The following is a 13,061-nucleotide window of genomic DNA, read 5'->3' as shown; positions in this document are numbered from 1 at the left end:
GAGAAAAGGTACCCTTCCCTTTTAGGACAGGAATGGGCCTTCCTATCAACACAAACAAATTATCTTGGAGAAAGGCAACCAAGCTTGCAAAAGGATTTACTGGCCTTCAAAGACCAAGAACATGCTAATCAAGCTGAATCACTGATGAGGACCTGGGGCAATGGTTTGTAGTAGTTGCTCAATAAATGCTTATGAAGTGATTCTAACTTACTTAAAGCAAAGTGCTAACCTCCTGATATTGTCATCTACCTGCATTTCATACCAGACAATATGAAAAATAACAGCCCCCAACTTCCCAGGTTCACAATCTTGAGCGATATAAGGGTGATGAATTTAAGATGCCTGTCGGACATCTAAGTGGAAATGTCCAGTGGGCCGTCTAGAGCACAGGAAGGAGATCTGAGCTAGGGACATAATCTTGAGAATCTTATATCTAAAAGAGAAAGGGTTATAAAGTCATACAAGAATGGGCTGGGGAAAGGAGGCTGAGCCATTTTCCTGGAAGCACAGACTTGCAGTTTGGAGTGTTCGTTAAGAGCGCAGAGTCCCTGGATCCAAACCTGAGCTTTACTGTTTGCTAGTTGGGCACTCTTGGGCATATTACTGAACTTCTCTAATTCTCTATTTTCTCATCTGAAAAATCCAGTGGATAACTGAAGCTCCCTTAGAAGATCACGGTGAGGCCTAAATGAGGTACTATATGTGACACACCAGGAACATGGTGAGTCCTCCATAATGTGGCCTGTTAGGGTGCTGTCAGGGTCACTGGTCTGAGAAACATCCAAGACTAGGAAGGAGTGGGGAATGGGAAAAGATGAACAGCAGAGAGAGAGGAGGGGCCGGGACCAGCAGGACAGAGTGGTCAGGAGTGTGAGATAAGCCAAAGGAAAAGAAAGATTAAGACAACAGAGCTTCCATGGGATTAGCAGGAAGGTCACTAGGACTGGGCTGAAGCTGTTTTGGGGCAGAAGTCAGGTGTTCACAGCATCCTGAGAGGCCCAGGCAGCAAGTTAAGGGAGGTAAAAGTAGTCTTTTATTTAATATTTTTCTAAGAGCCAAAGTAACGCATAATCAATGCAGAAGACTTGGAAAACAAAGAAAAGTACAAAGAAGAAAAAAGTACCACTTCTTCCATCACTCAGAGACAGCTACCTTTTTCTCTATGTATATGTAAGTTCATAAGAATAATTTGTTTTGTGGCAAGCATAATCCTTATTTTCCCAATACTTCAAAACCTATTATTTGAAGATATGAAAAAAACTTGGAAGAACACTTTTTATAAAAGTAGACTAAGCCTTTATAAGTATGTCACAAAACCTAGAAGTCACAAAAGAAAGGATATAAAAAGTCTGCTTCATATAAATCAAAACTTTCTGCATGATAAAAATACACACACCATTAACTGGGTATAAAGATAAATGATAAACTAAAATACATATGGAAAACAAAAGTTTACCTTTTGGAGTATATCAAGAGCTCCTTCAAGCCAATATGAAAAAGATCAATAGCCAAGAGAAAAATAGACAAAGAATATGAGCTTAGAGTTGCTCTATCTTACTTACTAATAAGAAAAATGCAAATTAAAACTACCTTGAGATGCTTTTTGTTTAGCAGTCTGGCAAAGATCAAGACGACTTACGGTTGGTAGCTATGTTTCAATATCTGTACATCAGTTGTAGCAAATATATCCACACGTAAAAAGATCATTGCTGGGGAAGGGGGGAAAGGGGTTGATGTTGGGTATATGGGAGTACCCTATATTCTATATGTGACGTTACGGTGGCCTAAAACTTTTTGGAAGACATAATTAAAAAATTAAAAAAAAAAAAAAAGAGGATGTAGACACTGAAGAAGAAATGGAAGAGACTATATTGCCACTGTACATACAGGGTGACACCTATTACAGTGATGAAAATTATAACATAAAAAAATTTTTTTTATATGTTTCATTTTTTAAATACCCCAATTTATTTTTTACTTAATTTTACTTTTTCTACGTTGTGTATTCTATTTCTAATCTTTAAACCTATCATTACTATTTCATTTTCCTACTAATTGAATTTGGCAATATATTAGGCTTCATTTTTGAAGAAGTTTTCGATGACAGAGGGGTTCAACTATGGCAGGGGAGGAGCACTGGTGAGGGATGTCATTGATGGGGAATGCATGGGTGGGATGGAGTTCTCCAGGGTATGCATATAAGATATATAGATACATTTGGATGTTCATTGGATATTGTCATAGTGGGTAGAGTTATACACAACAACTGAGAGAATACTGAATTCCCATCCTGGGGAGCTCTGTCACATTTCCCAATGGAGCAGCAACAATCCCCCAAGTACAAGGGCAAAGACCAGTGAAGAAGGATGGTCCAATGCTGGGCCCTTGATACTGACGACTATGCTTAGGAGCCTGTGTGCTTAAAATTTCAACTAGGCCTAGAGCTGCAGGGTACCTAAAAGTTACCTCCTGAGAGCCTCCATGTTGCTCAAATATGGCCACTCTCTAAGCCAAATTCAGCATGTAAATGTATTACCTTTCTCCCAGCATGGGACATGACTCCCAGGGATGAGCCTCCTTGGCAAAGAGGGATTACTACCAAGCACTAGCTGGTGATGCAACTACAAAAAGACCTTGAATACAAGGGGGAAATGGTCAAGACAATGAGTTTATATTGCTAAGAGATTTCAAAATGAGTCAAGAGGTCATCAGAGGGGCCATACTTATATCCTGCTTAGATCCTGCATGTTTCAGCAGGATCCCAGAGACAGCCAAAGTAGATACAACCCCAGGTAGCAGTGTTCCTGAGGGCTATGGAGACATACAGTTTCTACAGTCATGGCAGATGGCTCTGGAGTTCAGTGCCTTGCCAGTGGGCCCTACTTTGGGATTTGTGTTCCTGAATATGATGGAGTTAGACTCAGATGTGACCTCTCTACACATGCCTCTTCTGTCACTTTTACTGAACCTGTGGTTGGCATTTGGGTTGGTGTATACTCAGGAAACTTGACTCTCTGGATTGTCCATGTGCCAGCTGGGCCTAAGCCTCAGCAGAGTTGCAACACCTACACTCTGGTTCATTGGATTTACCCAGGTCAGCTAACAGGGAGCTGGGGATGGTCAATCACCACACCAGGGAACTGAGAGAGTCTATAACTACAGGCAGGAGAATCCCATCCATCAGCCATGTGGGAGCTAAATCCCCTCTTGATTTAGAGATGGAGTGGATATCGCCACCCCCAGGGTCCTCAGGATGGAGGAATAAAATATGGATTACAGTGGACTTACTGCTATTCTACTATAGAATTATTGTAACTCTAGCAATGAAGAAATTGTATCATTGATGTGGAGACGGTGGCCACGGGAGTTACTGAGGGCTGGGAGAGGGAGGAAGAGGTGTGATATGGGGCATTTTCAGGACTTGGAGTTGTCCTGAATGATACTGCAGGGACAGATGGAGGACATAATATATCCTGCCATAACCCACTGAATAGACTGGGGGAGAGTGTAAACTACAATATAAACTATAATCCATGCCGTGTAGCAGTGTTCCAAAATGTATTCATCAAATGCAATGAATGTGCTATACTGATGAAAGAGGTTGTTGATATGGGAGGAGTGGGGGGGGGGAAATGGGATATATGGGAACCTCTTTTATTTTTCAACGTAACATTTTGTGTGATCTACATATTTTTTTAAAAAAAAGAACTTAAGGGCTTCCTGCAAAAAAAAAAAAAAAAAAGAAGACACATAGTTAGTATGCGCTAACAGAAGTATGACAAACAGGTGGTCTCACATGGCATTGAAAGAAATGTATATTGGCACAACCTCTATCTGTCTCTATCAAAATTGCCCATATCCTTTGAGTCAGCCATTCCATTTCTAGGAAACTATCCCACAGATACACTTGCATGTGTGAAATCACACATTGACAAGATTATTCATTGTAGCTTTATCTGTAATAACAAAAGGTTGGAAACAACCTAAAATTCCATCAATAGGGGACCAGTCAAATAAATGGAATACATATGCAAAAAGGAGGGGCAGCCCTGAATCTCAAAGAAAGCAAGGAACAGAAACTGTAATTAGTGTGCCTCTGATTATGCAGACGAATAAAAATAAGTCATGGGAAATATGAAAATGCAAATAAATGCATGAAGTATTTCTAGAAGGAATCACAAGGAACCAGCAACAGTAGTTCCCTCTAAAGAGCTGAATTGGTTGACTCAGGCATGGTGAATGTGACTTAATTTTCAATGAGTACCCTTTGACTCCCTTTGAATTTTGCGTTATGGCTATGGGTTACCGATGCAAAAAAAAAAAAAATGTGTGTATATATATATATATTTGCATTTAAAAATAAAATGAAATCTACAAGCCACATTTGCCTTTTTTTTAAGCTGTTTCTGTTTTTTTAGCCGTCTCTCCCCTTCTTGCTTTATCTACCTTAATCCTTTTCTCCCTTTTCCCCTTCTCTAATCTTTCCCCCTTCTCTATTCTTTCCCTTGCCCTACCTCTTTCTAATATAACAACAATAAAACAACTAATATCCAAAGTAGATAGAAACCTAGGTACTGGTTCTCCTGAGGGTTACAGAGGCCCACAGGTTCTTTGGTCATGGCAGATGGCTCTGGAGTTCAAGGCCATATCAGTTGGCCCTACTTTGGAGTTTGTGTTCCTGAGTGTGATGGAGTTGGACTCAGATATGACCTTTCTACACATGCCTCTACTGTTACTTTTACCAGACCTGTGGTTAGCATTTGGGTTGGTGTATACTCAGGAAACCTGAATCTCTGGACTGTCCATGTGATAGCCAGGCCCTGAGCCTCAGCAGACTTGCAACTCCTACCCTCTGGTTTATTGGACTTACCCCGGCCAGCTAACAGGGAGGTGAAGAAGGTCAACCACCTCACCAAGGAGTCAAGAGTGCCTACAACTGCAAGCAGAAGAATTGTATCCATTATCCTTGTGGAATCGAAGCCCCCTCTTGATGTAGACGGGGACTGGACACAACCATCCCAGGGTCCACAGGATGGAGGAATAGAGTATGGATTAGAGTAGACTTACTGCTGGGGCACTATTGTGATTAGTAAGGGAAGAAATTGTAGTACTGATGTGGAGAGGGTGGCTATGGTAGCTGCTGGTGGTAGGGAGAGGGAAGAAGAGGTGTGATGTGGGGGGCATTTTCAGGATTTGGAGTTGTCCTGGGTGGTGCTGCAGAGAGAGATGCTGGATATTGTGTGTCCTGCCATGGCCCACTGGGTGGACTCAGGGAGAGTATAGACTAGAATGTGGACCACTGTCCATGTGGTGCAGTGGTGCTCCAAAGTGTATTCACCAGGTGCAGTGAATGTGCCACGATGATGGAAGAGGTTGTTGATGTGGGAGGAGTGGGGTAGGGGTGTGGAGGGTATATGGGGACCTCATATTTTTTTAATGTAACAGTTAAAAGAAAAACAAGTAACATCTACTGAAACAGTCTAGTATATTCAAATAACTATGATTCATGTATATGATTTCATTTAATTCTCCCAACCTCTTCAGGAGGCAAGTTTTGTTTGCCTCAGTTTACAAATGAGAAGACTCAGGCACAGGGAATCAAAGTCCCTTGCCCAGGGCCACACAAGCAGTAAGTGATGAAGATGGGATTTAAACCAATTTTCTATCTCTGAAATCCATGCTTTTCCCAGTAAACCACACCATCTGAGATATAGAATAAACACATTTTTGAACGTTAAATAAAGTATTAATACAATCTGTTTCTAATTTTAAGTGAACTTAATATTTTATATGACTTTATAAAACAAATATATAAAGAATATTGGATGAGTTGTTTACTTCCAAACATTTGTAATTCTCAACACATCAGTAAAAAGGAGAGCCGCCTTTTATTCATTCATCAACCCTGAGCACCTACCATGCTTTCAGCTCTGTGTTACATGTTGGGATTAGAAAGATGGAGTCCTCTGGAAACTCTCAAATGCAGGGAAAGAAATAATAATAATAGGGAATATTTATTGAGGTCTTTGATGGTTTGAAGCTGTGTGGGCCCCAGAAACCATGTTCTTAAAGCTAATCCATTCCTATGGGTGTAAACCTATAATAAATAGGACCTTTGAATTAGGTTCCTTCAGTTAAGGCATGGCCCAGTGTGGGTCTTAATCTTCTTACTGGGGTCCTTCCCTAAGCCAGGGAAGTAAGAAGTTGAAAGCAATGAAACCTAGAAGAGAAGGGAGACGCTGCCATGTACCTTTTCATGTGACAGAGGAGTCCAGTATCGCCAGCAGCTGGTCTTTGGGAAGAAAGCAACACCTGATGATGCCTTGATTTGGGACTATTTCTTAGTCTCAGAACTGTAAGCTCATAAGTTAATAAATTCCCACTGTAAAAACCAATCTATTCCTGGTATATTGCTTTTGGCTGCCTAGCAAACCAAAAGAACCTCTGTTATATACCAGACAAAACACTTTACATAGGTTCCCACAACTATATGAATGTAAGGTACAATTGTTCTCCCCATTTTGCAAATGAGAAAAATGAAGCCCGGATTTAAAATAACTTCTCAATGGCTCAAAGCTTGTAAATTGTTGAACAGAGGTTTGACCCAGGCAGTTAATTCCAGAGTCTGTGCCATCACGACCCTGCCTGGAAACAGACCGGGATAGTACATGACCTGCAGGAGAGCCAGAGAAGGCTCTCACTATTCCTGGAAATGGGTCACAGAAGACTTCCCGGTGGGTTGAGGAATGATCTGAGTCTCAATGTGAGGTCAGATCATAGAGACGTCACAGCATCCGCAAGATGTCATTCTATCCTGCACTGAAACTGACATGCTTAGGAGAAAAAAAAAAAGGAGTATAGAGTCCCATGTGACCTGCCTGGGAGCTGTGCCATGTAATTGGACTACGTTTTTCTCAGGGAGTTTTATATTTTACACAATGTTCTGAAGTTTGGCTATAACACAGCCAAGAACCAACCTGTCATCAATGGACACAGTTTAAAAAATAAAAAAAAGGGTACTGTAAAAGAAGGGGGGGGGAGGTGGATTTAATGACAGTTTGTTTCCCTAATGCGATGTCCTAGAAATATGCAGGAGAACTATAGCGCAGATGAGTCAGGAGGATGCAGCGCACTAAGACACAATGCCAAAAATAACATTAGGAGAAGTGATTTCTTATGATTCTGTTACAGTCAAGAACTGAACTTATGATCCAAGAACAAGCAATCCTTTGGGGACCCTCAGAACTCTTTATGACTCTCCTCATCCTGTCCATTCAGAACAGGGCCTCAGAACAGACTCTTGATTCATCTGCTCTAGTTGGGAAAAAGACAGTGACAAAGCTGGCCTCCCTTGGCCCCTGGGCAGCCTCCTGGCTGCGTCTAATTCCCTCACGGTGACCAATCTTCAGTCTCTAACTTTACTCATGGCCTAAAAAAGAACTGTACTCAGCCCCTACGCTGACCACCAAGGCATGATCCAGTACCTGTCTGGGGAAAATCAAAGGCAGTATGTGGGAAGTGGATATGGCTCAAGCAATTGGGCTCCCATCTATCATGTGAGACGTCCAGTTTCGATTCCTAGGGCCTCCTGGTGAAGGCAAGCTGGCCTGAGCAGAGAGCTGGCGCAGCAAGATGATGCAACAAAAAGAGACACAGAAGAGATACAATAAGAGACGCAGCAACCAGGGAGCTGAGGTGGCGCAAGAGAATGATCACCTCTCTCCCACTCCGGAAGGTCCTAGGATCGGTTCCCAGTGCCACCTAAAGAGAAGACAAGCAGACACAGAAGAACACACAGTGATTGGACACAGAGAGCAGACAATGGGGGGGTGGGGGTAGGGAATAAACGTATAAAAAAACAACAACAACATAGGGCAATATGTCTGCAGAACAAGCTTGCCCTGCGTTCACCCTCACTCAGCTGGTTAGCCTGTTCCTATCCATTTATACAAGTAGCATCTTTCATTTGGAGGCATAGAATCAGTGTGCACGGACCAGAACAATCTCTCTCTTTCCTTAAAGTTTTATGGCCAATTGGCTTTGAAATTTAAGAAGAGCAAATGGTCCTTAATGCCTTTGATGCCTTCTTTTCCTGCATTCCCCAAATAGTACCCACATAATAGCCAATCTCTGGATTCCATTGGTTTTGCCCTCAAAATATCCCTCCATTCCCTTGGGCCCAATGGTGTGCTGCAAAATGTTTCACAGCTAGTTCTCTGGGGTGGGGGGGTGAGGGCAATCACCTAATTTGAAACATTTACCAACTTCCATGGTATACTACTCCCAGCATGTCCGATTTCAAGCTACCAACAGGAGTCAGTGGTGCAAAGTTGGAAAGAGAGATGCACAGTTAGCTCTCTTGTGCCTGTGCCCATCAGCTCCAATAACTCCCTGCCTGGGCCCCCCCTTGGTCATATGCCAAATGGCTGCAACAGCCTCCAAGCCCACCTCCCTGACTCCAGTCCTCCCAGGGCTTCTTCCTGTTCTCTCAGATTAACTATTTCAAGTCACTGTTCTGCTCAAACCATCTTCCTTGGCTCCCTATTCCCTTCACTTCCATCCTGCTTTCAGCAAAACTTCCTTCCCCATAATCTAGCCCCACCTAACTAAGTAGCTAGATTTAATAAATAAAAATACAAAATGCTCAGTTAAATTTAAATTTGAATAAACAGGGAACATTTTGTTATTGTAAGTACTTAAACTAAAAAATTACATACTGTTTATCTGAAATTCAAATTTATGTGGCATCCTATATTTTGTCTGGCAATCCTACACTAACCTATCCATTACATTTTAACTCTCCTCCTAAACACCACCTTTTGCTCAAGCCCCACAAGCTTCTTCACAATTCCAGGAGCCTGCATGATCTGAGGCAAATCAACTGAACCTCTCTGAGCTTCCACTTGCTCATCCACAAAGTGAAGGTAATAATAGCCACCTCCACAGAGGGAAGTTTAAAGGAATGAATGTGTGTAAAGTATCTAGCCCAGCACCCACATGCAACAAATATCTGCTTAATTATTCCAATTACTCTAATGTCTTATAGGGAAAAAAACAAACAAATAAGAAAACATGGTTACGGAATCCAAGGGCCAGAAGACCTTCTGGTACACAGCACATCCAACTATCCCAAATGTTTAGGATTATGGTTTTAAAGATATCTAGAGGTCAAAAAGTGCTGAAATAGCCCAGGAGTTGCCCATTCCCACATCTCAGACAGGGTTCCAGCACCAGGGGAGATGATGGCTATCCACCTCTCACCAAACACCTCCCCTGACCACCCTCAAAGTAAGGTATCTGCTTTGCTGTGGATCTAGCTTCAGTTCCCATAGGAACTGCCATTTCTCCTGCACAAACAACACAGTCACACCAGGTGTGAGGTTCCCTCGGAGATACAACCAGAACTGCAGGTGGAGAGAAATGTCACACTGCAAAGTTCTTATCAAGATGCACATGGGGATTTTTCGGCTTGGTAAATAGCCCCCAGTAAGGAATTTCAAAATACTAGAGGAAATGAGGCAGGTGAGATACAGGGAGATAGGATGCCATATCCAATGACTGATCCCCTGCCCCGCCACCATCGAGGAGCAATGAGCTACTGACAGTCACTCGGAGTTCTGACCAGTGCTTAGCTGTGTCAACTTCCCAGAACCAGCTGAAAAGCCAGTTCAGTCAAACTTCAAATTTCATTAACATGATATCAAACAATCGACACATCTTATTGATTCAGAGATTCCATTACTCCATGAACAAGTAATAAATTAACCCCCAGGGAAAACCTGTTATTTTTTTTATATGCACCTTATCTGTATTAAGATATGAACTCCTTAATGCTTAAATTGTACAGTTTCTATATGGGGTGATGGAAAGGTTTTGGTAACAGATGGTGGTGATGGTAGTACAATACTATGAATGTAGGGAAGCGGACTTGGCCCAGTGGTTAGGGCATCTGTCTACCACATGGGAGGTCCACGGTTCAAACCCCGGGCCTCCTTGACCTGTGTGGAGCTGGCCCATGTGCAGTACTGATGCGTGCAAGGAGTGCCATACCATGCAGGGGTGTCCTCCATGTAGGGGAGCCCCACATGCAAGGAGTGTGCCCCATAAGGAGAGCCGCCCAGCACGAAAGAAAGCTCAGCTTGCCCAGGATTGGTGCCGCACACATGGAGAGCTGACACAACAAGATGACGCTACAAAAAGAAAACACAGATTTTCATACTGCTGACAACAACAGAAGCGGACAAAGAAGAAGATGCAGCAAATAGACACAGAGAACAGACAACCGGGGCGGGCGGGGGGGGAGAGAAATAAATAAATAAATAAATAAATCTCAAATACAATGGTCACATTCCTTTTAAAAAATAAAACACTATGAATGTAATTAATAGTACTAAATTATATATTTGAATGTGACTAAAGGGGAAATATTAGGCTGTTTATATGCTACTAGAGTAAACATTTTTTTAAAAAAGACATAGGACTGTGAAACACAAACAGATAATCCTAACATAAACCAAAGACCACACTTAACAGTACAATTATACTAATATTTTTTCATTGATTACAATAAATGTGCCACACTAATACAAGGTGTTAATAACTGGGGGTTTATGAGAACTCTGTGTTTTCTGCATGGTTTCTCTGTAAAACTACAACTAATAGAAAGAAAAAAAAAACATGTGAACTCTTTCTCTGTACCTTATAAAGTATATGTAGGATTCACCTATAAACCTCACTTGATGTTTTCCTTCTGAACTCTGACTGGCAGACCCATAACCATTATTTACATCAACACTACTCAGAGAATCACGCAGAATGTTATACCAAAAAAACAATATAAAATTGAAGGGCAGATTATAAAACACTAGATATGGTCTTTTCCTATTTCCAATACATGTGTATATATATACAGCGGAATAGAAAAATGACTAGAATGATTATACCATAATGACAACAAAGATTACCTCCAGATGATAAGATTATTTGTAAAAGTGTTTTTTTCTTTTTAGTTTATCTCCGTTTTTATCCATTTCCTATAATGAACATCACCTAATTTTTAATTGTGAATATTGATCTGTTTCTGCTTATACAATCACCAAGAAATCTGCTCCCTCATTGCATTGATGTGTCTGGGTTCTTGCATCTTCTGAACCAGTTTGGCCTGCCTCAAGGGCACCAAGATCCTCGGTGCATCAAACTTGGTGGCACCTTAACCAGCCACAACAGGTCTACAAATAGCTCTTTGGGTATGAATTAGGAGGTGGCATCAAACTTTTGGACTTTTAAAAACTATTTCTTAATATAGAGTCTCCTAGTTCCCCTCGTTCCATCAAGAGTAGGCACCAGACTACTCCAGCATAGCTAATAAAGATCCACGGAATCACAGAATTTAAAAATGTTCCATTTAGGAGGGAATTTAGAGAGCATCTCTCTACCCATCTCATGTTACTAAGGAGGAAATGGAGCCCTGAGATGTGGGAGCCTTGAGATGGGGGAGCCCTGAGATGGGGGAAGCCCTGAGATGGGGGGGCCCTGAGATGGAGGAGTCCTGAGATGGGGGAGTCCTGAGATGGGGGAGCCCTGAGATGGGGGAGCCCTGAGATGGGGGAGCCCTGAGACAGGAGAGTACCATGATCAAAATCCATGAGTTAGTCATCGTCTCAGCGCTCATATCTGCCAAGAGCTACACTTGTAAAATACAAGAAACTAAGGATTCAACAATGCAGGGAAAAGACAAACCTAATTCAGGGAAACCCTACATTCAGCCAAATTTTTTGCTGGCAATGTAAAGCCCCAAGGGCCTTCTGAATCCTTCAACCAAGAAGGAGGCTTTTTACAAGTCTGCTCAGCAGAGCAGCCATATGACACGAGACCAAAATAGCCCAGCACCCAAATCTCCCACTGACACCTGACTTGCCCCAGACTACACGTCTAGTGTCTTCAATAGCTTCCCTGAGACCACGGTGAATAGACCACTTAGAGAAAGGAAGTACAAAGGAAGGCCTCTTTGTAGGCTGTCCAAAGAGAATGGGAGGATCCCAGGCAGTCAGTAGCAATAGCTTAGGTGGCAAGCCCCCAAACAAACCTCCCAGGAAAAGCCTCATTGTGTACCCTCAAAACACCATTCCAAATCTCAGGGTAGAGGAAAGGGTTTTTACACATCCTGATCATGTGCCAAGCTGACTGGTATATCAGGCCATGCCTTTCTTCCTTCCCCCATCACCTCTCCTCCAGGAAAGAAGCACCGAAGGATGGGGGATATAGCGCAGTCACCCCATACAGCCCTGGGGTGGGGGGGACAATCCTGCTGCTCAGACACAGACCACTGTGGAGACCCAGCAGCACAGGAGCAATGAGCCGGGCAGACCAAAGACCAGCAGCCAACCAGCCCAGGCTTCATGGGGGCCCAGCATTTAGGGCTGTCCTTACACAGAGAGGGCAGCACCTGTTGTGGCCATATCCATGGTAGGTCTGTGGGTCAAGGCCTCTGCTCCGTGCCACACACACCCACACACATGCCCAGGGACATAAAACACAGAATTTAATAGCTTGAAGAAATCACCTATGATTCTTTGGCCTTCTTACCTGGATCTAGATTCTTCCATAACATTTTTCAATCAATCAAGGTAGACCCTTCTTTAGGAAAAATGAACCTCGATATCTCAGAATTACAGAGCTCTCAACAGTCCAAAGCATTTCATGGGAATTAGTCCATCAAAAAGACTAGAGAGATCTTCCCTCCCTTCATGGATCCAGCCTGCAAAGAAAAACACACACAAGGCTAAGTTCAGAGGACTAAAACACTCTTTTTTTAACAAATAAGTGGCCAAAAGGGCAGGGAAGGGAGGTGACATATGTCACAACCAAGCCAGCAGAATCCCCTGGTCTTACCATTACATGTGATGCCTGTAAATGGGTTCTTAGTACCTTAATTTTGAGGGAAAAGAGTAGAAGGAATCAGCCAATGTTTTTGCATGTTAAGTTTCTGCCTATGACACTGAACTCTAGAGAACTGAGACCTTTGGAGAAACCAAAGATGGTTCAAATGACTCTTGTGAGAG

The 13,061-nt window shown here is 42.4% G+C and overlaps 1 pseudogene; it reads right to left on the bottom strand.

The window, feature by feature from the left end:
• LOC101444420 (threonylcarbamoyl-AMP synthase-like) overlaps window positions 1-13,061 on the bottom strand; it is a 257,591-nt pseudogene that overhangs the window by 121,751 nt on the left and 122,779 nt on the right.

The sequence above is a fragment of the Dasypus novemcinctus genome, chromosome 5 (genome assembly GCF_030445035.2).
Source record: "Dasypus novemcinctus isolate mDasNov1 chromosome 5, mDasNov1.1.hap2, whole genome shotgun sequence".
In the NCBI taxonomy this organism is placed as follows: domain Eukaryota; kingdom Metazoa; phylum Chordata; class Mammalia; order Cingulata; family Dasypodidae; genus Dasypus; species Dasypus novemcinctus.
Note: the sequence above shows the minus strand (reverse complement) of the source record. Positions and strands in the feature narration are given on the sequence as shown.